The 27,911-nt window shown below is 39.6% G+C and overlaps 1 protein-coding gene and 1 long non-coding RNA gene across 9 annotated transcripts in view; one reads left to right on the top strand and one right to left on the bottom strand.

Annotated features, from left to right (window-relative positions):
• Positions 1-25,429, bottom strand: part of LOC122558229 (uncharacterized) — a 57,925-nt gene extending 32,496 nt beyond the window's left edge. The window contains exons 1-2 of one of the 2 annotated variants that reach the window (XR_015759855.1): positions 25,274-25,429; positions 23,719-23,959 (exon numbers count right to left, since the gene is read on the bottom strand). This is a non-coding gene — a long non-coding RNA (uncharacterized LOC122558229). The remainder of the gene's footprint in view (positions 1-23,718; positions 23,960-25,273) is intronic. The other variant, XR_015759854.1, reaches the window with a different exon arrangement.
• Positions 1-27,911, top strand: part of wwox (WW domain containing oxidoreductase) — a 948,132-nt gene that overhangs the window by 407,054 nt on the left and 513,167 nt on the right. The window lies entirely within an intron of this gene.

Here is a 27,911-nt window from a genome sequence, read left to right as displayed (position 1 = left end):
ATGCCACAAGGATTGGTGCTGGGCCGTCTACTTTTTGTCATGATTTGTATGTGAGCATAAGAGGTACAGTTAGTAAGTTTGCAGATGACACCAAAATTGGAGGTGTAGGGGACAGCGAAGTAGGTTACCTCAGATTACAACAGGATTTGATCAGATGGACCAATGGGCTGAGAAGTGGCAGATGGAATTTAATTCAGATAAATGTGAGGTGCTGCATTTTGGGACAGCAAATCTTAGCAGGACTTATACACTTAATGGTAAGGTCCTAGAGAGTGTTGCTGAACAAAGAGACCTTGGAGTGCAGGTTCATAGCTCCTTGAAAGTGGAGTCGCAGGGAGATAGGATAGTGAAGAAGGCATTTTTTATGCTTTTCTTTATTTGTCAAAGTATTGAGGACAGGAGTTGGGAGGTCATGTTGCGGCTGTACAGGACATTGGTTAGGCCACTGTTGGAATATTGCGTGCAATTGTGGTCTCCTTCCTAACGGAAAGACGTTGTGAATCTTGAAAGGGTTCAGAAAAGATTTACAAGGATGTTGCAGGGGTTGGAGGATTTGAGCTATAGGGAGAGGCTGAACAGGCTGGGGCTGTTTTCCCTGGAGCGTTGGAGGCTGAGGGGTAACCTTATAGAGGTTTACAAAATTCTGAGGGGCATGGATAGGATAGACAAAGTCTTTTCCCTGGGGTGGGGGAGTCCAGAACTAGAGGGCGTAGGTTTAGGGTGAGAGGGGAAAGATATAAAAGAGACCTAAGGGGCAACATTTTCACATAGAAGGTGGTACATGTATGGAATGAGTTGTCAGAGGAAGTGGTGGAGGCTGGTACAATTGCACATCTAAAAGGCATTTGGATGGGTATATGAATAGGAAGGGGTTGGAGGGATTTGGGCCGGGTGCTGGCAAGTGGGATTAGATTGGGTTGGGATATCTGGTCGGCATGGACGGGTTAGACCGAAAGATCTGTTTCCATGCTGTACATCTCTATGACTCTATGACTCTGTTTGAGGAGTGCAGACAACACTTGAATTACTTTATTTATGTTTCTGCAGGCTCTGAAATCAAATAAATTATTGTCAACATCTACGTTGTTGAGATGTTAACCATTTCCAAAAATGAGGTAGATAAGTTATTAGCAGTTATCACTATATTCTTTTGTTTATGGAAGCTAATTCATTTAAAAGCAAGACTTATTGGATAGTTCAGCAAAGATCAATATCATGTATCTAACTGTAACTTTGTATATTTCATCACTTTCTTGCTATTGCAACCATTTCTATTTCTGAATGAGGTGATTTAGAATTTGCAACTTGTCTTTTAAACTAATAATAAACTTCTCCATCTTTGCTAATCTGCATGTCTAACATCATGCCTACAACTTACAGGCAAAATGTCACAGGATTCTGCTTTGATCTTAGGTCTTGTTTCTTAACGACTCTGTACAGCCTCATTCAAGTTTCAACATTTTGCATATATGCAGGTCCCAAGTTGTCCACCAAAAAAAAAAGGCCTGTGGTTCCTCATTGCATGAAATACCTAATTCCCCTGATTCTTGCAATACTCATCATATGTTGTTAATTACGAATAAATTATCTAAATGATACACCACTTTTCCGAGCTATTATCAGTTCTAAAGAAGGGTCGCTGGACTCAAAACGCTAACAGTAATTTCTCTGCACAGATGTTGCAGACCTGCTGAGTATTTCCAGCAATTCTGTTTTTGTTTCAGATCTTCAACACCCGCAATTCTTTGTTTTATTTTGTTGTATTAATATGATCTAAATTATGTTGGGTAACTTTTTGTTCACACTACTTGGACGGTAATCTTGAATGAAAATCTAACAGGTTCTGTAACCTGGTAGGCATTCCATTCTGTCAGGCAGTGAATGGCCTGGTTTCAGTTGATAATGATAGAGATAGGAGTTTGGAGATGTGGTGCCAAATTAGTGACATGGATATGCTCTCAAAGATTGAGATTTATTTTTTTTGCAATGCTTGTTTTCAACAGCAGTGGATAATCTGGTAATTGAAATCGAACACTTCAAACAGATTTTATCGGTAACAGAAAAAAGGATATAATATTCCAATTTAGTTTGTGTCTTGCAAGAAGAGTTAATAGAAGTTCATATCTATTGCTGATGTGAAGCACAAAATAAATGCTTCAGATGTAGTAAATATTGGCCTGATTTATTGTTTTTGACATTAAGTGATTTGTAGGTCTAAGCTCTTTCAAACCTTTGTTGATGTGGTGAAGAAATTTTGTCTTGTTATGTTGTTAGTTTTGCTGGCTTCTACTGTGTAAAGCCATTGTACTGTACAAATGACTTCAATAGTCAATTTGATGCTTTCCTAAAAGGGGAAGATATTGAGAGAAACGTTGGAAATGTAAATGAGTGGCTTACATTAGAAAAAAATTGACTTTTATCTGTCCTTGATGGCCCTTTTTTGTTCATAGTAAGTCTTATCTTCAGAGGTACTATGTTGCAGATTTCCTTATATTTCTTAAATGCAAAGTCAGATATCACATGACACCAGGTTACAGTCCAATAGGTTTATTTGAAATCACAAGCTTTTGGAGCGCTGCTCCTTTGTCAGGTGAAGTCTGATGAAGGAGCAGCGCTCTGAAAACTTGTGATTTCAAATAAACCTGATGGATTATAACCTGGTGTCATGTGACTTCTGACCTTGTCCACCCCAGTTCAACACCGACACCTCCACATCATTCGAAGCTACAGACAGTCTGATGACAGATGTCGCAGTGTTGTCACTATGCTATTCCCTTTCTTCCTCGAGTTCCTGCACCTGTCTGGTTACACTTTCAGCTGCAAGTATGATTCATTAAGGGTATTTAGTCATGATCTTAGGTAGTATCATCTTAAAATAAAATATTCCTTCCTTGTGTTAAAGTGGTATTTGTCTACTGCTGGATACCTTGGGGATCTCAAAGCTAACATGCTGCACCAGGACTGTGGAAGGGACTTCACACGAAAAGGCTTTAGTTCAGTGACTAGTACTTTTGTTGGTGTGCTCCCTTAATTACAGTCTATTGATCCAAAAACATAAATGTAAACGGAGTGTTACAAAGTGGTTGAATGGCAAAATTGTGTATTGATCATACACAGTCAACATCAACTCCAGTCATAAACAATGCCTTTTCCAAAATTTGTTTTTTAGGCACATTTTACACCTGGTACTCCACACTGCAAAATAGAGAGAGTCATGAGCTAATGGTCACAGTAGAACTCAATTAAATACCTTGTGGCAGTGGGTCTATCTTCCCGAAGCATTCCAAGGGAGATTTGAGTTCCCCTTTCTACAAATCTTCTCAAGTCTCCCTTCAGAAAGCCAGCCATTAACAACAATGGAACATATTCATTAAAATCCCTTGAGACAGCCTTGAGAATCATAATGAATCGGGGATGTCTGCCAAGTTGCAAGTGGCAAAAGTCACAATAATTGAACCTGGTATATTTATTAATTTATTCTTACATAGGATGTATATGTCGGCAGCAAGTCCAGAATTGTTGTCCACCCCTAATTGAACTGGGTAACGTTCTGGGCCATTTCAGACTGCAGTTAAAATCACCTGCAGTACTTGAGATCCAGACTCTCATATCGGCCAGACCATGGAAAGGACATTAGCCAATTAATTATTTTTACTACATCTGGGATCACTGTGATAGTCACTATCACTGAGACTAGTTTTATATTCCAAATTTTATTCATTGGACATAAATTTCACCAGCCACCATGTTAGGATTTGAGCTCATGGCCTAGCATTCTTGAGCTGCTAAATCCTGCTTCTTTGATGCTGCCTGACCTGCTGTGTTTTCCCAGCACCACACTCTTAGAACAGTCTGTCTTCCGCAGTTACACCGGCACCACTCCCCATCTTTTCCTCCGCTCCATTGATGACTGCATCAATGCCACCTCATGCTCCCGCGAGGAGGTTGAACAGTTCATCACCTTCACCAACACATTCCACCCTGACCTTAAATTCACCTGGACCATCTCTAATACCTCGCTACCCTTCCTGGACCCCTCCATCTCCATCAGCGATGACCAACTCAATACTGACATTTTCTACAAGCCCCCTGACTCCCACAGCTACCTGGATTACACCTCCTCCCACCCTGCCTCCTGCAAAAATGCTATCCCTTATACCCAATTCCTACGCCTCTGCTGCATCGGTTTCCAGGAGGACCAGTCCCACCACAGAACACACCAGATGGCCTCCTTCTTTAAAGACCGCAATTTCCCCTCCCATGTGGTTAATGATGCCCTCCGGCGCATCTCATCCACATCCCACACCTCCACCGTCAAACACCACCTCTCCAACCACAACAAGGACAGAACCCCCTGGTCCTCACCTTCTACCCCACCAACCTCCATATACATCGCATCATCCTCCACCATTTCCGCCACCTACAAACAGACCCCACCACCAGAGATATAGTTCACTCCCAACCCCTATCCGCTTTCCGTATAGACCCGTTCCCTCCATGACTACCTTGTCAGGTCCACGCCCCCTAACAACCCACCCTCCCCACCCGGTACCTTCCCCTGCCTCCGCAGGAATTGCAAAACCTGCGCCCACACTTCCCCCCTCACCTCCGTCCAAGGCCCCAAAGGAGCCGTCCACATCCATCAAAATTTCACCTGCACTTCCACACGTGTCATTTACTTTATCTGTTGCTCCTGATGTGGTCTCCTCTACATTGGGGAGACAAGACGTCTACTTACAGAGCGCTTCAGACAATATCTGGGACACCCACACCAATCAACCCCAACGCCCTGTGGCCGAACACTTTAACTCTCCCTCCCGCTGTGCTGAGGACATGCATGTCCTGGGCCTCCTCCATCACCACTCCCTCACCACCGAGACTTGTAGGAAGAATGCCTCATCTTCTGCCTCAGGACCCTCCAATCCCATGGCATTAATGTGGATGTCACCAGATTCCTCATTTCCTCTCCCCCTCCACCTTACCCCAGTTCCAGACTTCCAACTCAGCACCATCCTCATGACCCATCCCATCTGTCCATCTTCCTTTCCACCTATCCCCTTCATCCTCCTCTCTGACCTATCACCTTTACCCCCACCTCCATCCACCTATTGTCTTGAAAATTCTAATATCTTAAATTCTTAAATTAAATATTGTCCTTAAGAAAATGAATAAAAATGCTCCTATCTTATGTGAAACTCAACCATCATCAGTAAAGCAGTTTATTTAACCTTGTGCCCCGGTCATATTTGTGGATTTTTGCTCAATACAAACTGGCCACTATGCTTTTCTTCACTTCAAGATTGTCTGTAAAGCACATCAAATGAAAGGTTCTATGTAACTGCAAATTCCTTCTTTCAGCAGAGAGATAGATAGGAACACGGAGTCTTTGTTTGTTTTTCAACAAAAATACTTATATAACTTTGATGTACAGTTCAAAACTACTCAGAATGATTGGGTTATTCATATTTTGTAGAATATATTGAGAAGATATTTGAATTGCTGTTAACTCTCCTCTTCCCAGAGTGCTTCTGGTACAAGCAATATGAATTTTAAAGAATTGTTCATTGAATTTCTGTATGGTTGATTAGACCAGCAATTTTGCCCATCCCTATATGCCTTGGTGAGCTGTCTTCTTAAACAACTGCGGTCCTCATGGTGCAGGTACCACTACGTGCTGTTAAGAATTTGCAGGATTTTGACCCAGTGATAGTGAAGGAACAGTGATATACTTCCACATCAGAGTTGTGTATGGCTTGAAGGGTGGCGAGTGCCCTTCTATATCTCGTTCTTCATTCTTATGAACTCTAGCGAATATCATCCAAACCAATTTAAGCTCTCCTCATACATCAGTTCAGTCATCCTAAGTTTTGGACAGGTAATCCTATGCTACACTCACTCTATAGTAAGAGTAGCCTCACAAAACTGCACACAATGTTCCAGATGTGGTCTCACCGCACTTTGTATCAGTTCAGCAAGACATCCCTGCTCCTGTACTGGAATCCTATAAAGGCCAACATTCTGTTTGTCTTCTTGGCCACTTGCTGCACCTGCACGCTTACTTTCAGTGACACGAGTACAAGGACACCCAACACTCGTTAAGTATTGCTCTCTCCCAATTTAAAGCCATTCAGATATTAATCCACTTTCCTGTTTTTGCTTTCAATGTAGCTAACCTCATATTTATCCACATCCTACTGCATTTGCCATGCATTTGCCCACTCACTCAGCTTTTCCAAATCACACTGAAGCATTTCTGCACCTTCCTCATAGCTCACCCTCCTGCTCAGCTTTGTGTTAGCTACAAATTTATGTTTAGTTTACATTTAGTATAGCATTTAGCTCCCTCACTGGATCATTATTATATGTCGTGAATAGTAGGGATCCTAGCACAGTCTACCATTCAGAAAAAAGACTGCTGTATCCTGAGTTTTTGTTGCCTGTCTGACAACCAGTTTTCTATCCATTTCAATATACTACCTCAAATTCCACACACTTCAATTTGCATTGAGTCGAGGGTGTGGTGCTAGAAAAGCACAGCAGGTCAGGCAGCATCCAAGGAGCAGGAGAATCGAGAATGCTTTGGGCATAAGACCTTCATCAGGAATCAATTTGTATGCCAATCTTTTATGTGGGACTTTGTCAAAAGCCTTCTGAAAGCCCAAATAAACGACATCCACTGGCTCCCCTTGATGTTAAATGAGGTCACTTCAACTCATTTCCAAGGTTCAGCTCTTATCAATGTTTTAACCAAGACTGTCATGAGATCAGGAGCCAAGTGGCACAGCAGAATCCAAGTTATTCCTTTGGAACAAGTTATTCCTTTGCATGTGCCTTTTAATCACATTGTTAACGACATCTTGAATCACATTGCTGATGATCGAGCTTAGAATAAGATAGTAATTGACCGAGTTGGATTTGTCCTGTTTTCGTTTTGGTACACATGACATATTTAGGTGATTTTCTCTATTATTGGGCAGTGCCCATAAAGTGATGCAATGCCTGAAATTAAATTCACAGGAGAAAGCTAAAACAAATGCCACCAAACTACATTAAGATATTAGATCAGATGACCAAAAGCTTGATTAAAGAGAGAGATTTTAATGAAACAAAAACAGAAATTGCTGGAAAAGCTCAGCAGGTTTGGCAGCACCTGGGGAGAGAAATCAGAGTTAACGTTTCTGCTCGAGTGACCCTTCCCCAGAACTTCTTCAAGTTTTATGAGTCGCTTGAGGCTGAAAGTGAGGTAAAAAGGTTGAGACCTCTAGGGAGAGTTTCCCACGGTTTGCGGTCTAGGTAACTAAAGGCATGGCCACCAATGGTGGAACAGTTATGATCCAGAATGAACAAGTTGGCAGAATTAGAGGAGCACAGAAAACTTGAATGGATATGATTTTTGGGTGAAAACGAGCAAAATGCATCAGTAAAATTATTTTTTGTTATTGTTATTAAAGATTGTGTAATGTAGTTTAATCAACTAATAGTACATGACAGCGTAATTGCATTTTCTTCTGATGGACATGTTTTCCCTGCCTCTCCTGAATATGACTAGGGTGTTTCACAAATGGAGATTGTCATATTTGGCAACCAAAGCAGTCTGCAAGTTTGGTATTCCTAGAGTTGTGTAAAACTGCCATGTACACACACGTTAACTACAAAGCAGCTGCAAAGCAACAACTACAAACTCATAAGAACATACATTTGCAACAGAATTATAAATGGGGCTGAAAGTAAATCCTGCTCTCTGCAAATTACATGAAGGCATAAGACTCTAATTTGGGTCGTTAAGATGGTGAAATCTGGAATATGATCTAAAGGAATTCCCTTGATTGGAATTTATTATTCAGATTTTGTTTGCATAAACAAATTTAAAACACTTTTGGTAATTTAAAAATAGCTTTAGTTGTTCAGTTCAAATTCACTTAATTGGAGTTGACTGGAATACAGACCAACTGTACATGTGTCTCTTGCACTGGCATTGAAATAGCGTTAAGCCAAATTAACTTTGCTGTCTGTCTGGAAACTGGATTCTTTTCTTAGTGGGAAATGGTAGTTTTTCAGGAAATTTTCTTTCCGTTTGCTTGACAGTACGCTAAGTAACATAAAAGTGACTTCCCTTAATTAACTTTTCCATCTCAACAAATTTGGTGTCAAGTTACATTTCAACGAGTGTTGCCAGTTATTTCAGAATAAGTTCCATTTATTGAGCCTTGTTTTGTCTAACAGACACCGTAATTGCCATGAGAACCACGGGCGAGTTAAACTTTTAATTCCTGCTCTGCTGACCTCTTGAAATAACAGCAGTTATTTTTTAATTCAAAAAAAGTCAGTATTTCAGTGCACTAATAACTGGGAATTTTTGAACTGTTTGAATCTGACATATATTTTATACAATGCTAGCCATGAATATATAGTGATTGATCATAATGGTTTATTCATAACTCAAGCTCAGAAAACAGATGCCCAATCTATGGCGATTCCCTTCTTGGCCTCAGAAACTCCCATGATATTTTTTGGCATAAAGGAGAGATGAGTTGATTTGGAGAAAAGTGAACATATGTGCTAATAAGGCTGTAGTTTTGTGTCTTGAAACCAGAGCAGTTAGTTACCACTTGTGTCTTGCTTACCAGCAGGCTGTGCTACACTCAAGGTTTGAAGTATTTTCTTCTGTTACTTTCCCCTGATAATGAATGATGCCACTAGCCATTACACATTGAATTCTATAGAAATTACAGTGTGGAAGCAGACTATGTGGTTCTATATTGCTGCTTAGTTGCCATTTCAAGAGGAGTCCAACTTCAGTGGCCCCCACCCGCACTCCTGTATTCTTTTGTTCCCTTTTTCTTTGGCCATCTATTGTTAAATATTACAGAGAAATCTTGATTATCTGGCATTCGATTATCCAAATATCGGATTATCCAGCAAGATCGCAAGGTCCCGATGCTCAGCGAAACTCTGTTATCCAGTATTCAATTATCCAGAATTCAATTAACCGAGTTAAATACTGCCCACTAGTATCCTTGGGATAATCAAGGTTCCTTTGTATATTGAATGGACAGACCGGTTATTCAGCCAAACTGGCACATGCCACCATTTATATCTCATTTGACTTCTGACTGAATTAATATCACCATTCCTTCAGTGTAACTGGGCCAAAATCCTGGAACTCCCTTCAGAGCATGAATACAGCGGTTCAAGAAGGCAACTCACCTCTACCTTCTTAAGGACAACCAGGGACAAGCAATAAATACTAACCCAGCTAACAACAATGGGGTGCATCTAAATGGTGAGAGGTTGTAGAGCTGTGAAATGCAGAGAAATCTGTGTCTCATAGTGCATGAATCTCATAGTCTCATAGTTTGAAGGTTCAGCAAGTAATCGGGAAAGCCAAGGTAATGGAATGTTTCATTGTAAGGGGCAAGAATAGAAAACACACCCAAAGGGCTATGGATGCTGGAAATTTGAAACAAAAACAGAGAAGTTCAACGGGTCTGGGAATATCTATATAGAAAGAAACACAGTTAATATTTCAGGTCCAGAGATCTTTCTTCAGTTCTGTTCTGTTCTGAAGGAGGGCTGTTGGACCTGAAACATTAATTCTGTTTCTCTCCCCCATAGATGCTGCAAGACCTGCTGCATTTTTCTAGCAATTTCTGTTTCTGTGCAAGAGTAAGGAGGCTATGCTTTGGTTAATCAGGGCTTTGGTAAGACTGCATCTGGAGTACTGTCTATCGTACTGGTCATTGTACTTGTGGAAGGATGTTAAAGTGTTGGAAACACTTCAGAGAAGGTTTATTGGACTAATAACTGGAATGAGCAGATTTTCTTATGAAAAAAAGCGAGACAAGCTGTGTCCTCTGGAGTTTTAAACAGTCAGAGATGACTTAACTGATACATGTAAGATCCTGAGGGGACACGACCGAGTGGATGTTGAAAGGATGTTTACACTTGTAGGAGAATCTAGAGGTAGGATACACAGTTTAAAAACAAGGCGTTATTCCATTTAGGATAGAGATAATGAAACAATTTTTTGTCTGAGGGTTGAGAATCTTTGGTATTCCCTCCTTCAAAGTTCAGTGGATGCAGAATATTTATATGTATTAAACGCAGCTAGATTTTCAATTACCAAAAGGATGAAGGATTATTGGGGATATGCAGGAATGCAGAGTTGAGGTTAAATCTGATCAGCCATGACGTTACTGAATGGTGAGACAGCTCTGAAAGGCTGAATGGCCTATTCTTGTTCCTTGTTCGTGTGACATGAGGGGAGCACAAAGACTAAACCCTGGTTAGGTTGCCAGGGAGGTGGAGGGGGAGGCAGGTGTCTGTGGTGGAATGGGGAGGGTGAATGGTCTAATTCAGGCTTTAAGTCCCATTCATTTAGATTTGTTAAAGTTGCTCGCTTTTCGTGCACAAGGTGAGATCGTTGGCTGTAAATCAAATTCCTTTTCGCTCCCAGGACTTTCCTACCCATTTCCTTATTTCCAGCTGGGCCACCGTCTGCATTCTCACTCTTTCCAACTCACTCCCTGAGATCTCACCAGAGGGCCTGACAGCATCCTCAGCTGTCCTTGCAATGGTCTGCCTTTGGATCATTTTTCTATTCCAATCCTGCCTTAGCACATCCTCAGTTCAGTACTCGTGTGAGCAGCATGCCATTTTTATCTGAGAAACAAACTGTCTGATTGAGTGGTAGCTTCTGTTCTGATGCAATGAGTAGCCTGTGTGTGTGTGTGTATATGTGTGTGACTGTCTGTCTGTATTTTTTTGTGTATGGGCACACATCTGTGTGTGTGTATGGGCTTGTCTCTGTGCATGCCTGTCATCTGTGTTTGTCTGTATATTCCTGTGTATCTGTTGATGTCTTTGTGTATCTGTCTGCGTGTGTTTTGTTTGTGCATCTGTGTTTGTGTGTGCACATGTGCCTGCTTGTGTCTGCCTTTGCATGTCTGTCTGTCAGGGAATCTCTGAATTTGTACACTGCAGCCATTTTGGCCAATGTGTTTGCATCAGTTTTCCAAATGATCATCTTACTTGATACCATTATCCTGTTTTTGCCCCATAGCAATACCAATAATATACACTGCTACCAATAAACCTAACTACTACTGCCTTAACATTAATGCCTCTTGCAAAAGTACGAATAAGCCTCGGCAACTTGTAATTGTTATAGAATTTAATTTGTTTTTACATTTCTTCCAACTTTGTGGTTAGTGTCATTTTCTTAGCAGTAATACTGATCAACAAGTCAACTCTATGTGGTAATTAACAAAGATAATTAATCAATTAAACAACAATCTGTTAATGATTTCACTTTATAAATTTATTAGTGATTCACATATTCACTCCAAATCTAACCTGTTGTTAAGTGTGTGGTGCTGGAAAAACACAGCAGGTCAGGCAGCATCCGAGGAGCAGGAGAATCGACGTTTCGGGTATTAGCCCTTCATCAGGAAACCCTGATGAAGGGCTTATGCCCGAAACGTTGATTTTCCTGCTCCTCGGATGCTGCCTGACCTGCTGTGCTTTTCCAGCACCACACTCTTGACTCTGATCTCCAGCATCTGCAGTCCTCACTTTCTACTAATCTGTTGTTAAACCTTACGACAACTTATAAAACAAAACTATTACTAATAAGTTACAAGTATTTTGAAGTTACAAGTATTTTGAAGTTAAACAAGCAAATATTCACTAACCACTCACTTATCTGGTTTCCTGAAATGTCTCACTTTGATCCCTTTCAGACATGGTTCCTCCACTCTGGGTGACTCAGACTAGACAGGATTTATCAGTTCTAATTGGTGCTGACTATCTCTGGATCTTCCTTTTGCACAAAATAGAGCACCCAACTGCAAGAAACCTTTCAGTATGAACCGTAGGTTTGGTTGGTGGTATACCCAGCTCTGAGGCAGAAGGCTCTTTTTGGATTCAAGTCCTGCTCCAAGTGCATGAACACAGAAATTAAGGCTGACAATCTAAATCGCGGCAAAAGGAAAGTGTTATACTTTCAAGGATATATTTCGGACATGATATTAGACTAAGGCCTGTGTGACCTCTCAGGCAGAGAAGACAATGCAATGCAATACAACACAAGAACAGGCCCTTCAGCCCATCAAGTCTGCACCAATTCTTAGTCCTTATTTAGACACTCTACTTATTGCCAATACATGGATTCTATCCCTCTGTTTGCCTCCTGTTCATGTTTCTATCAAGATATGTCTTAAACAGTGCTAATGTGCCTGCTTCCATCACCTCCACTGGCAGTGCTTTCTAGGCACCCACCACCCTCTGTGTGAAAAACTTTCCCCACATTTCTCCCTCAACTTTCCTCCTCTAACCCTGAACCTGTGCCACCTTGTAGTTGACCTTCGTTCCATGGGAAAAAGCCTTTGATTATCCACCTTGTCAATGCCTCACATAATTTTGTAGATCTCTGTCAGGTCACCTCTTAGCCTCCGTCTTCCATGTGAGTTTATCCAACCTCTCCTCCTAAGTAAAACCTTCCATACCAGGCAATATCCTGGTAAACCTTCTCTGCACACTCTCCAAAACATCCACATCCTTCTGGTAGTACAGCGACCAGAACTGCACTCAATATTCCAAATGTGGCCTAATTGAAGCTTTATACAGTATAATGTAAGTTATCAACTTTTATGCTCACTGCCCCAGCCGATGAAGATAGGCATCCTGGATGCCTTCTTGACCACCATATCCATCTGTGTTGTCACTTTCAGGGCTCTATGGACCTAAGCATTCAGATCCCTCTGTATGTCAGTGCTCCTAAGGTTCTACCATTTATTGTATAATTTGCACCTGAATTTGATCTTCCAAAATGCATCTCCTCACATTTGTCTGGATTAAACTCCACCTGCCATTTCTCAGCTGAAATCTGCAATCTATCTGTAACTTGCTGTATTTTTTGACAATCCTTCTCAATCTCTGTAACTTCACCAATTTTGGTCTCATCTGCAAATGTACTAATCAGAGCACCTATATCCTCCTTCAGATAATTTATATATTGCAGAATAACAAAGGTTCACATCATCCCTGTGGAACACCACTAGTTACCGATCTCCATTGCACAAAACACCACTCTCTGTCTTCTGTGACCAAACCAGTTTTGAATCCCTGGATCCCATGAAATTCTACAGTCTGCCATGAGGTACCTTATCAAATGCCTTACTAAAGGCATGTAGACAACATCCACTTCCCTTCCCCCATCAATCATTCTTGTCACCTCCTCAAAAACAGAGGAATCATAGAACTGGGTGGGTTGCGCTTCGGCAGGTCGGTGTGGATTTGTTGGGCTGAAGGGCCTGTTTCCACATTGTAAGTAATCTAATCTAATCTAATCTAATCTAATCTAATCTAATCCCTACAGTGTGGAAACAGGTCCTTTGGCCCAACAAGTCCAAACCACCCTTCTGAAGAGTAACTGATCCAGACCCATTCTCCTACCCTATTATCTTACATTTACCCCTGACTAATGCGCCTAACCTACACATCCCTGAACACGATGGGCAATTTAGCATGGCCAGTTCACCTTATCTGTATATCTTTGGACTGTGGGAGGAAACCAGAGCACCCAGAGGAAACTCATGCAGACACAGCGAGAATGTGCAAACTCCACACAGACAGTTGCCCGAGGCTGGAATCAAACCTGGGTCCCCGGCACTGTGAGGCAGCAGTGCTAACCACTGAGCCAATGTGCTGCCCCATGAGAAAGTGAGGACTGCAGATGTTAGAGATCAGAGTCAATAAGTGTGGCGCTGGAAAAACACAGCTGGTCAAGCAGCATTCCTGATGAAGAGCTTATGCTCAAAACATTGACTCTCCTCCTCAGATGCTGTCTGACCGGCCGTGCTTTTCCAGCACCACACTTTGTGACTGTAACCTCCTCAAAAACCTCAAACAAGTTGTTGAGACACGGCCTTCCCTTTACAGTCCCATGCTGCTTCTCACTAACAAGTCCATTTGCTTCCAAATATGATTAATTCTTGACTATCGGTATTTTCTCTAACAGCTTCCCCATCACTGACATCAGGCTCACCAGCCTGTAATTATCTGAATTATCTCGGTTTCCCTTATTAAACAAAGGAACAACATTGGCCATTCTCTAGACCCTTGGAACCTTGCCTGAGGCCAAAGAGGATGCAAAGATATCTGTTTAGGCCCCAGCTATTTCCTCCCACAGTACTGTGGGCCTACTGCCTGCAGTATCCCTGGATAGATCACATCTGGCCCTGTCTATCTTAATACATTTCAAGTCACTCACACTTCCTCCTTCATTATGTTAACCTGCCTGAGAGTTTTCACACACTTTTCTCTCTGAAAATCCCTCACGTTTCTCTCTTTATTGAACACCGATGTAAAGTACTCATTAAGGATCTCACCCATTTCCTCTGGCTCCACACATAACCTCCCTCCTTTATCCTTGAGTGGGCCTACCCTTTCCCTAGCTGCCCTCTTGCTTATGTTGACTCTGCTTTCTCTCTTATAGATGCTGCCAGACCTGCTGAGTTTCTCCAGAAATTCCTTTTTGTGTTTCTGTTCCTAAGCTCCTGTGTTCCAATGAAGTACAGGAAATTCTGTCCATTGTCTTGGCCAAGATTTATCCCTCAACAACATCACTGGTCCCCTGTAAAATTATGCAGATAATCAGGTTATTAACTATGAGATCCTTGATTGGGGTTGTTAACCTGGGCCTATCAGGAAGCCCTGGCTGACGGATATAAATGGGAGAATTGGAAGGTCTCCTCAGTCTAGAGCCTGGCTCTGAGCTGGCTGGTCAGAGCTCATGCACTATGCACGTGTAACCAAAGGGTGACTTGGTGACAGGGTACCAACCTCTGTGCAGTTACTTCAGTTTCTTTTGCCTCGACAGTGACTGCACTTTGCAAGTGTTCCATTGGCTGTAAAGCGCTTTGGGACATCCTGAGATCAAGGCAGGTGCTGTGCAAATGCAAGTGTTTGCTATACAAAAGGTTTCAGCTTGCAAAGTCCAATTCAACGGCAAAAACAGGGTCACCTTTCAGTGAACTGAGAGTGGTGATTTCCCAGTGCACCACTGGACACCTCTCCAAAGAGCAAGCGCTCTGCCTATGTGTTGGAATTGCTTTTCACTTCGAATTCAGCCAGTAATCTGGGGATCTGCTTCATTTTAGTTCCACTCCACCTGCTGCAATTAAAAACTACAACACTGAGCTCTGCGTAACTTCATCATCCAGCTGATACCATAATTAATGACTACAGGGGTTTATAAATATGTTGTACTTCTGAGTCAACATTGCCTTTGAACAAAAAAAAGACAAAATTAGTGAAAGCTCTTAGAAAACTTTGTAAAATTTTTTTTTATTCCCATTGCACACTTTCCCTTCAGTGCAAAATAACAATGCAAGAATTTCGACCTGGAGTTCAGCACAGTGCAGCGAACTGAAACAGGTCCATCATGGAGTACATTCTAACATATTAACTTCACTTGATTCTGCAGGGAATTGATTAATTCATTTCAATTAGTTTTAAGTGTGACATTTCATTTGAGAAGTGATGCGTGTTTTTTATGCACTTGGAGTCAGTAACTTAAGTTAATACGTACATGCTGAAGGGCTGGAATTCTAATTCTTGCTTTAAAACTGGAAAATTTCCTGATGTTCCAGCTCTTTTATCATGAGAATTGAAATGTCATACAAGTTGGAAATGGATCAAATTTAATTTAATATCTAATAAAAAACTAAAAGAAAAAAAATCCCTTCTGGTGGAAAGAGCAACAGAGTTTTGTTGCTCACCACAATGTGCAAGTAGATAACGACTGGTGGGAGTTTGTGTTATGCTGCACTTAATATCTGCACGTAGATTTTAAAGGTCACAGAGGAGGCCTCAATATCAGGATCCTTCAGATAAAAATGCTGTTAACTCGAAATATGATTCATGTTCATCATATTTTTGGGGTTTCTCTTAGGTCTTATCAATTTATTTTCTTTTTGTGAGTTTATGTTTTAAAATAAATACTGACAGGCTGCTGAGTGGGGAAAAAGGGGGAGAACAAATTGAGTTGGACAATTTAGATCTGACAGACTTTTAAGATCATCAGGAAATGGGAATGGAAAAATACCCCTGTCTTAATGACCGAATTAAAACCGAAAGAACTGCAGATGATGTAAATCAGAAACAAAAACAGAAATTGATGGAAAAGCTCAGCAAGTTTGGCAGCATCTATGGGAAGAAATCGGAATTAATGTCTTATATGGAAAATTGCCCAGCTGTGTCCTGTACACAAAGCAGGAACAATCCAACCCAATCAAATACCACCCATCAGTCTACTCTCGATCATTAGTAAAGTAATGAAAGGTGTCATCTACAGTCCTATCAAGCAGCACATGATCAGCAATAACCTGCTCAGTGATGCTCAGTTTGGTACCTGAAACATTAAATCTGATTTCTCTCACAGATGCTGCCAGACTGGCTGAGCTGTTCCATCAACTTCTGTTTTTGTTCCTGACTTAATTGTACCCGTCTACTGATGACAGTGCAGGTCCCTTAATTTGTTGTAAAATAATTCCTTTGATATCAATTTCACTTAATGGTTGAACAAATCTTTTAAGAAATGAGGTAAAGGATGCATAAAAACATGAGTTACAGTTTCTTCTTTCAAGGTGGTTTTCTTCACATATAATGAAGAAAAGTTGTACATAGTCAACAACCAGAATGTAGCTCAAATTGCTTCACATTTATTTTAATGGGAATAAATGTGAGTTTACTTAATTTTGATTGGGATACGTGGCCCCTTTCATGTAAAAAAAAGTCCCAAAGCACCACATAGTTGTAATCAAAACAGACTTTCCAGAAACTGGGGCAAGTGTAAGAATATGGAATCAATTTCCTGGAATGTTAACTTGCTGTTTCATGGTTATCAAAATATAGTCACACTCATTTTTTTGGTTAGAACTGAGTTAATATAATTCTAATCCAGGAGTAGCCAGTACAATAGCCCAGTGTTAAAGGCTTATGTGATAGCAGCAAATGGGATTCATATTATAGGAACATATGCCAATTAACTGGAATGTTTCAGAGCTTTAAACTATACACTGATTGTTTGGCATTTGAGGCATGTGTAAAGTAACAAGAACCCAAGATTCCACAAAGGAAGTAATTCTAGCCGGATGTAATTGCACAAAGTTATGATACTGTCAGATAAATTTAAAGTAATTAAATAAATGCCAATATTTTGTTGTTAATTGGGGTGGTCACTGTTATTCAATATATGATCTTGGAAACCGTATGAGCAATATTTTTAATCTGGCATAGATTCATTAACATAACGTTTACTTTCTCAACAAATGATCATGTAAAATTGAAGAGGTTGAGCCTCAGTACCTTCCAGCTGAATGATATTTGTGTAATGCCATGTGTTCAATTAGAGCAAGGGAGCAAATTAGATTTCTTTTCTGTAGCTGTGCAATTTAATTTGAAGGTCTGTACTTGCCATTGTGAAGACCTAGGTTTTGAATATACAGCAAGAGTCATAGATTTTTGTTTTTTCTTGTCAGTTCTCCATGGACTCTCATCAAAGCTCTATCTATTGATGTTTTGTTTCATGAGCGCAAGTCTCTCTATAATACACAACCAAAATGATGGTTTGTGCATGTGGTTAGGCCTGTGGCTCCTTCTGACCCACTGTATTGCAATAGTGGCACACTGGTCACATCACTGGAATAGTAGTCTAGAACCCCAAGGCAATGTTCTGGGTTCATGGTTTCGAATCCCACCAGGGCAAATGGTGAAGTTTGAATTCAATAAAATCTGGAATTTTAAAAAATGCTAAAAGCTGGAAAAAAAGACTTACAAGGATGTTACTGAGACTGGAAGGTTTGACTTATAAAGAGAAGCTGGATAACCTGGGACTCTTTTCCTTAGAGGCTGAGGTTTATAACATCATGAGAGGCATTGATAAGGTGAGAGTGGAGATTTAAGAGACCCGAGGGGCAACATTTTCACACAGAGGGTATTGCACATATGGAACAAGCTGCCAGACAAAATGGTAGAGGTGTGCACAATTACAACATTTAAAAGACATTTGGGCAGGTGCATGAACGGGAAGGGTTTAGAGGAATATGGGCCAAACGCAGGCAAATGGGACTAGTTCAGTTTAGGAAACCTGGTCAGCGTGGACAACTTGGGCTGAAGGGCCTGTTTCTGTGCTGTATGACACTATGCTGTCAAGTGTATATTAAAAAAAAACTAGCTGGTTCCTTAAGTAAGGGGGGAAATCTGCCGTCCTTACCTGGTCTGGTGTAGATGTGATTCTGTGTCATACCAACATGGTTGACTCAGCTGGATGGTCTAGTCAGCAACACCCATATCCTATGCATGAACAAAACAAAATGCATATTTTTGACCATAGGCCCAGGTTAACTTATTCTCCACCCTCCCTCCACCCTCCCTCTAGTGATGGGAATTGCACCCAGTCTTTTACTGTCACACTGCTTTGCAAACCAACCGTCCAGCCAACTGAGTTAAACCAACTCTTAGTGCCATACTGCAAAACTAATGATTAACCTCCTGTTAGAATGAGTCTAAATGAAAATATTAGGTTGTATCTTTCCAATCCCTGAATGATATGGATGGGAAATCTCGGAGAATTGCAAAAGAATTGCAATGTTTCTTGACATCTGGAGCAGCAAGTCACATTTTTCAATAGAATTCTGGACATCAAGAGGAGATTTTCAGGGAGTAGTGCAATGCCAACTAACAGGGATTGTTGTTTGTTACTTCCCTCATTAACAGTGACTCTTGCCTTATTAATATGCAGGTCACTATCCTACAATGCACCAGATAGTATTTCCAACTTTCCATTAACTGCTACGTCCGGGGCAGATGTTGCGAACCACACAAGGCAGCTCTTGGCTGTTAGTGCTTGACCATATGCACAATGGCCTTTTAAAGTTGGTGTCGGTACCAGGGAAGCCAGGGTATCATGGCAGTGGCGAGTAAATCCAGCTACAGTGAGTTTGAAAATTAGCTACCATTGAGTGAGAGGGGTGCCAGGAGGTGTTAATGAAAGTTAGTTAATGAAGCATATTTGGGATGATGTGGAAAGAAGACCCCCCCCACTTTCCAATGGAAACTCAATGGAAATGACACTTAGCCAAAATATACAATTCAAGCCCAAAGTAAATGTGATCACACTTTTACTTTGCACAGTACAGTCATAGTGTTAGATGATATCTCTTTGGATCAACCTGTATTTTTTTAAAATTGATTTTAAAATGTTCTTAAGGAATCATCTTTTGTCCCAGATTACCTATTGATTTTAAATACGAAGTTCTCATTATATAGGCGTTAACTTAAAAAAAACAACTACTGAACCTTTGCATAAATCCTTTAATTGAATTTAAAATGCCCGCGGCTCTACATTTTTTAATTAAATCCATTTCTTTCAAGTGTTGATTTTAATTTGCACGTTCTGAAGTAGCTGTGTCCCAGATAAACTGCCATTGATCCTTATTAAACCTAACCTCTGGGCTTTCTATGAAAATAAAGAAAATGGAAGGATTCATGTTGTGCTCCACATCCTCCCTACAAGATGATGTTCCAAAGAAATGGAAGTGATTTCAAGAAATTATCAGTAAGTATGTGGGCACAGTTTTCCTCCATATAATTGTTTAGTTAACTAACTTTGCAGACTCAGTCCCTATGTATTTAAGTGCACTGATGCATAGGGAATGGTGTGTGTATATGTAGGGGAGGTTCTGTCAGATCATACCTTGTCAGTAATAGTATCATTTTGAAGTGATTTGAACACATGGGTAAGAAAGATAGTGGCATGATAAACATAGTATTCACAATCAGCAGGAGTAGTAGATATTAAACCTATTTGAATATGTCGAGTTTGTTTATGAGAGCAGATAATATTACAATTAAAAATCCAATGAATGTGACAATGAATTAGTGAAGAGATTCACTTGCTTCAAGAAATGCTCGGCCATTAGTTTCAGGATTTTGTCATACTGACTTTTGATCTGACCACTAGAAGGTGTGGAAGAGCAGTGTAAGGTAACTTGCCCTCTCTTTTATTTCTTCTTCTGTTCCCCTGCCATTCTGTAGCAAGGTCCTAGCTATCGCTTTCTATTAATTCCTGCTAGCCTGACTGAACTAAAATGCATTGTAAATTAAATTATCAGGGTGAACCTGCACTAAACCACGTTGTAAAGCATCACTTCGACGCGCAAACACAACCTGCCCTCTAAACTGGAACTAAAGTCCTGGTAAACACTTAGGGTTTGTGGTTTTGAGATTGAACTTACTCATTTTTCCCATGAACAGCAAATTTTAGGTTATCTTTGAGGGATATAACGAGAAGTCCATCTTAAGTATGCCCCTCAGAAAGAAGAACAGAGAAGCTTAGCAGGTGTGCTTTACCAGCAATTTCTGTTTTTATTTCTGATTTACAACATCCAAAGTTCTTTTGGTTTTTATTTAGCTTTGTCCATGCTGTGGTATCTGAAGGCTGTGCTCTCAGACTTCAACCATTGAAAAAAAAAGAATATAAGTCCAAGAAAAATAAGTAAGGTTGAAAATCCAACTCCAGATGAGAGCTGGAACATTTTGGATAAGTCAAGATGAGTGTAGGCTTCAATTTGTACATCTCTATTTGCTTATTAAATAATGATGATTGATAGTGCACTGCCACAAAAGGGAAAGCAGAGTTCCAAGGTAGATTGTTGTCCTCACACCTTTGAAGGATTGTTGGCATTGAACAAGAAAGCGATTTCGATTACAATGGCCAAGAAGTATGAAAATATCCACTTATTTTGGCTAAATATTGGAGTGGGCTATTGCTGTGACTTAAATCTGAATGCACAGGGCGAAGGGGAAAGTGTATGGAATATCAACTGAGATGCCTTTTGCAGTTTTCGATGGTTTGTGTACTCCATTAATAATGTTTTCTGAAACAATGCACATAGAGGTCAGTTTCTATTTCTAGTGGTAGAGATTGCTGTACAATAGGATCAGATAAGTAATATTTTTTCAATATCAAAGAATGGTAAAAATATTCAGATTCATAATATGAGCCTAATCTGTTTTAATTGATTAAATGATGATTGGATGATGTTTGCCTCTGGGTATGAGTTCTATCTTGAACAGGATCTGAACTGAATAAAAAATCAGGCAGATGTGTGATTTATCCACAGTAAATCTTGAATTTGTTTTGCTATTACAGATTACAAGTTATTGGGAGGAATGACATTGCACAGCTTTGAATCTCTTTCCAAGCCTAATTTGTAATCTTAAATTTTAGGGGTTTTCTTCTTTAAATCATGAGAATAATTTCCCTCGGAGTGAAAGGTTAAAACAACAGTGTGAATTGAGGTTAAGGAATAAAGTTTTGGAGGCAAAGCATTAAATTTTCAAGAGCTCTACTAGAATTTTCATCGTAGTGAAATGTATACTCTCACTTCTATGTACTACCTTGACCCACTGTCACCTGCAATACTTAATAAAATCGAGAAGAAGATGAAAGAAAAAGCTTTTGAATCTACGATTGCAATATTTGGAAAGTTAGAGGTTATGACTTCTTCCCTGATGTAATGAGAGTCTTTTGGATGAGATGTTAAACTAAGGCAGAGCTGCCCCTCAGTTGGATGTAAGAGAGCTCATGCTGTTACTCAAGGAAGACGGGAGGATTTTGTTTTATATATTCGATCACAATCAGGTGGGCATCAGTGCCCCGGCCAGCATTTATTTCCCATCCCTAATTATCCAGAGGATGGTTAAGTGTCAACCACGTTGCTGTGGGCCTGGAGTCTGCCATACTAGGATTTGAACCTGGGTTCCCAGAACATTACCTGGGTCTCTGGATTAGCAGTCTGGTGATAATGTCACTAGCCCATCATTTCCTTATGGCTGCCTGGCGTCCTCATTGATATTTATCATGCTGCCATCATCTCGAAAAAGGTTATTTCGTCATTAACGCAAGTTTTGTTAGTGGGATCTTGCTCTGCATTTGCTAAAGCATTTCCTCCATCACAACATTCACTTCAAACAAAGTTCTTTGGCTGTAAGGCTTTTTGAGGTCCTGAAAGGTTCTATTTAAATCTTTAGCCATATGTTCTGCAGTAAAGAAGTGTTGATGAAATAAAATAATAATTAATACCATATATTGCCACCTTGCAAACCAGCTTTGTTTGAATCTGTATTGTTGATTTTGATAAATTGCATGTTATTTGCTTTGTCATTTTATACATGCTTTTCTTTAATTTCTTTTTGAGAATTTTGAGGGCATTTGAGAAACCCTGATGGTCACAATTAGACTAGAAGTGATTTTGCCAGGTGAGTTTAGGCAGGGATAACCAGGAATTCTTTGACCTCCAGATATGTGTCAAATTGACACATCTTTACACATTGAACATGTATTTTTGTGATTTGTATTAGACCATGCAACAAAGGAGCAGGAATACCCATTCAAGCCCTCGAGTTTGCTCCTGTATTCCATGTGATCATGGCTGATCTGATAATCAACACCACTTTCCTGCCTTATCTCTTGATCCCCTTACTAAATAAAAGATGTCTGTCTTGAATTTATTTAATGATCTAGCCATGATAGTCCTCTGTGGTAAAGAATTCCATGGATTTGCTGCATTATCTGTCTCAACAAGTTGCCTGTTTTTATATATGTATTGTGATACACTATGTGTGATTCATATTTATTTTATCATCATTTAATTTGAATTTTTGAACTTTATGAGTGATGTATGGGTTTTCTGTGTGTTCAAAGGGGTCTACTGATTAACTTTTAAGTGTTTCTATAGCCATGGTGATTTTTTTTTAAAAACATGGTGGGAGAGAAAGACTTTCTGGCAAATTGTGGGGTTTTGTTTATATTTGGAGAGCTTATGAGTGACAAAAATGAACAGTATAATGCATTAAGCTTTCAGTTTCTGTATTTTTTTAGGGAGTTAGTTAGGAAAGCACCATACTTAGAAAAAGTTATTTGTTTCAATTTTAGTTAGTGCAGTTCTGCTCAATCTTGAGGTACAAAGCAGTTGCTCCAGAGAATGACAGAGAATAATTTAAAATTGTTCCTCAGTATAAGGGGGTCAGGAAAGGTTCTAGATGAGAAGTGTTTGGTTAAAACTCTGAAAGGGTTATTTGAAGTTGAGAAGTTTTAAGCTCAGAAGGCTACAGGAAGAAACTATCAGGTTCTCATGACCAAAAGCTGAAATCACAGCAAAGTCAAATTCTGTATGGGATAAGGAAGTGCATTCTGTCTGGTGTGAGTGTACCATAAAGGAGTGTTTTTGGGATTAATGGAATAATAGTTTTCCTTCTGTTTTGAAATCTTTATTTTTTGTGTCACATATAAATGGTTTGGTTTCTTCTATTTTATTCTCATTTCTTTTGTGTAATGAGTTTCTATTTTATTGTTGAACATCAATCTGCAAGATTATACGCGTGTTTCAGTGAAAGACCACCTTGATAAAACCAAAAAATATTATCTGTCAAGCAGATTTCAGTGTAGAATCGCACTTGTCTTGTAATACCATCAGCTGGGATCATAACAGTATTCATAAGAGCCTTAGAATTACAGTGATAAGGAGTCATTTTTGCTAAACTATGTGATAAATTATTGTAGTTATCGGAGCTACTTTTACTTTTGTAAAGTGGATGGAATTATGTTTCACAGCAGTGAGATCCTATGATAAGGTATAAACCACTGCTTACCATGTGAAGGACATCTGCTTGTAAGTGAACGATTATGTTTTGATTTGGAGCAGCAACTTCAGTACTGGCTCTGACTGAAAGACACATATTGTTGTTGTCCTGCATTTTTAGGTTTCCACAAAGCAGCATGTGTTCTGTCCATTGATGAAGGCAAATTCACTTATATTCGAACCTTGGTGCAGATATTTGGCAGCTTTATTCAAGGTGTCAGTGTCAATTGGTTTTCAAAGAGGAAGGCGGTCTGGGATCAACGAGATAAATTATACAAGGTGCTTTAATTATCAGTGAACCAGTTTATTAAACTTCACTATTACTTGTATATAACAAGCTTTGATTTTAAACACGGAGGTGAAATTAATACTGCAGCCTGCAGCTTATGATAATTATTTTTTACCCTCTAATTTTTGACATCGGCTTTGAGATATGTTATTCTGAGACAGCTGCAAAAAAGGGTAATTTATGCCTCATTTTAACAAATATTAATTGAAAGTACTGTTTCAATAACTGTACAGTACCGCTTCCCAACAGCAAATTTAAACTAAAGATAATGAATGTTTAGAGTATCCTTCCCACCCTGTTTCTCTTGGTGTCATGTTGACTTGATGGAATTAAACACAGAACAAATTCTATTTCTACTTAGTGATTCACTAAATAATGTAAATTTTTATCGTTTATTAAAACTTCTTCTGGTTTAAAATCGTGGGAACTGAAATTGGTTTCAGTTGAGGCCACTTGACAAGGTCATTACTCAGATCTCTTGTTCGAATTAAATGCTGTGGGATTTCTTCATAGAGGTTGCTAATCTGTTGAGACATATCAAAAATTAAGATGGTGCAAAACACAAAGTCTTTTTCTTATGTTTAAAATGGTTCACTGACCAGAACATATGCAAGTCAAACTTTAGTGTACTCATTGTTTATTGTGGCTGCATTAGAATACGTTGTTCACCACAAACAGATTTAACCCTAAGCATTTATTTTGTGATTCAGAATACATGTGATAGAATATATAATGAACTTAAGCCCCACATATTTTCAACTATCATATCAATAACTTTTTCTGTGAAATCATTACGGTACTCTTCTAGATTGACAGTTTTTAGTCACTCTTTGTTGGCTCATCAACCGATATTAACTTGTTCTTTGACATTTCTTTGTACCTTTCCCTGATCTGTTCATTTGGTCTTTTGCACATGTAAGTATTTAGCTCTATTCTACCATCCTCTGTGCTCCCTTTCATGCAATTCCTTCCTCCCTTTGCTGTCCAATCCAGGTACATACAGTAGAAATGTACCAAGTGAGTGGAAGATTCCACAGTCGCAGGCTGAGCTCACAGCATATGTGGCTTCTGACGGATCATTATCAACCTGATAGTATTCTAAATACTGCAATTATGTCGGATAAGCATTTTTTTAAAAGTCAGGTGATATATTTAAAACAAATGCACGAATTATATCAACAGTAGCAACGTATATTTATATAAATCAATATATCGTTGTATCGTGTGGACCAAGAAACATGAGACACTCTTGATATGGTTAAGTAAACTCACTTACACATTCCATGTTCGAGAGTCTGGTGCCTTCAGCTGATTTCTTTTTCAATGCTGTTGATGCAATGTGCAACCTGTCTCCATGATGGCCTTAGTCCATGTAGCAATTGTGCACCATGTGTGAATCTTCCTTGACTTGACCAAACATTTTCGAATGGGACTCTACACTAAGCAGAATGCCTGGCTGGCAGCTGTGATCAGGAATGTTTGGACCTACGTGCAGTTACAAGCAGTAAAATAAAATTACGTCCTTTTTGCTCAGTGGATTGTGCAACTGTGTTCAGTTGTGGAAGAAGAATAAATAAAATGTGTCATGCAGCTGGTGCAATACATCATCTGTCTAATAGCTTGGTTCCAAACATTTCTCAGACTGCCCTTGTTTTTGTTGATTGCTACTTGGCTTAGAATGTAAAATGGGGATTTTTCTTTTCCCCTGCATTGAAGGGTGGTTTCCTATGAACTGCATTGGACACGGTCTTATTAACTGAAGAATCTGTCAAAGTGATGCAGTATTTTTAAAATAATTATTTTAAAATGTTTTCCAAGTATTAGAAAGAGCAAGCAATGTGGTACAGACTTAGAAACATTCGATAAATGGTATCTCCATGACTTCAGCCCTTCCAATTTCAATGTTCTCTTTATGCTCTGCAGAGCTATTGCTGGTTTAAAATCTAAACAAAGCCTGGCAGTTAACTGTCAATCATCACTCACTGCTGAATTCCGCATGATAACTCCTCTACCAGCAGAGTGTACTTGTCAACCATTCAATGCTCTCCTCTCATATAGTTGTTGTATTTCTGCTGTATTGGTATTCTTGTAAGTTGTCCTTCCAAGTGTGAGATGAAAAGTGTTTTGTCTTTCTGCAAGTCCCTTTTCATCAGCTAAAATTCGGAGATATAACTGATGTGAGTGATTCAACCTAATTATCCTTAAACATTGGAGTATGAAGAGGCCTTAGCTGCACTTTGAATGGAGTACTTTGTAAACCCAACCTAAACCTTTCCTCCGATTCCAGTATTGAGAAAGAAATTCTGGTTGGGGTGGTCTGCTCCCATCAAAGGACAATACTTGGATGAGTTGTTTATATGTTGTTTTTGATGCTGAGTCTAGTCTGTACATTTTCATTCATTTATGGAACAATTATTCAGTATCTCTTATATGTGGATCAAATCATCCATGGGCCCTCACCATGTAAATGATTCGATCAATAGAGTGCCCCAGAATCCTCTGTTTGGGGAAATGATACATTTATAAATGCTCCCTGTATTGTGTCACCAAATCGCTCATTATTCAGACATGCTGCACTGAGATAACACTTGGGTGTAGAATGCAGATTTTCTTTTTGTTCATGAGGTAATGTTTTAAAAGAAGGACCTTCTCTGAATGCCTGAGCTGCTGAAACCGGAAAGATTCCAAATCCGCAAAGAACTAAAACAAAATTGCTCACCCTTTTGGAACAATTTGCATTGGAAGCCAAAATGTGATTAAGGAGGGACTGTCCTCAGCAGCTGTTTCTTGGGGCATTTTCAGGGAAGTAGCTGAATAAGGATTATTGTACCTTTGGTGAAAAGCCAAATTTTTTGTTGGATGTTTCAGTCTGAGGGCATTAATAGCATTGGCCACTAGGAGGTGTAGTGGTTTTAATTGTCCCAAAAGTTATTTCCTGTTAGAAAGGCTTTTCTTTCAGGTATTTACTCAGCTGCAATTCTGTATCATCAGATGGTTTCAGAACAGACATTGTACAAACCTTTCAAATTGTATTCATAGAAAATTGGAAAAAAACTGATGCTGGACTGGTTGGGCGGGGGCAGTAGGGGAGGGTTGTTCTGAAAAGACATCTTCCAAATTTTGACTCCAAGTTGCATACCTTTTTATGCTGTTGGTGGTGGCTACTGACCATTAATCTGACAGAAAAGATGTGCCAAAAAAACCCCAGAAAATTAAGCTGATTCATTGCAGCTAGCAAGATCTGAATGTTTTAATTGTTAAAAATTAAATATTCTCAATAAGGTCACACTGCCATGTCATCAGTTTAAGATGGAGATGGGGGCAGGGGTGCAAATCCAGAGGAACTGTATAAATTTGCAATAATAATGATCTGCTCGCTGCACACAACCTTCCTGATTTCTTTTTATTCAGCTTCAGTACTGCAATCAGACACAAGTTGCCAATAAAGTTTATTGTACAAAGCTTACTGTCAATATCTTCAGTCGCACCTGCCCATGACGGCTGCAATTAAAATGCCACCAATGGTCTGCAATTAAGGGTCAAAATTTGATGGCTAATTGATTTTAGGTTCATTTGGACATTTGTCCTCAACTATTTTTGATGGTTGTGGCAGATCATGGATGGCTTTTGTCAAGATCACGGATGAGACGGCAATGACTTAATCAGATATTGAATACCACTACAGAATTAAAATGTTTTTTTTAATTCCAGTTTGTAAACCATGTGGTCATTGCTATGGCTTTTTGATGCTACAGTGAAGATCACATTACCTTTGTTGTTTGTTTAGTGCCATGCATGCTCCTGTTTGAACCCTGAAACCCACACATTAACCACAGCAAACCTGTTAGGAGGAAAGTTACTTGTAGGCAAGGGTAAGCTTCCACCATCTAAAATGACTTCCAAGCCACTGTTGT

Source organism: Chiloscyllium plagiosum, unplaced genomic scaffold (genome assembly GCF_037043375.1).
Source record: "Chiloscyllium plagiosum isolate Xiang-an unplaced genomic scaffold, Cpla_swu_hap1 HiC_scaffold_17, whole genome shotgun sequence".
NCBI classification, from domain to species: domain Eukaryota; kingdom Metazoa; phylum Chordata; class Chondrichthyes; order Orectolobiformes; family Hemiscylliidae; genus Chiloscyllium; species Chiloscyllium plagiosum.
This window is presented reverse-complemented; position numbering and strand designations above follow the sequence as displayed.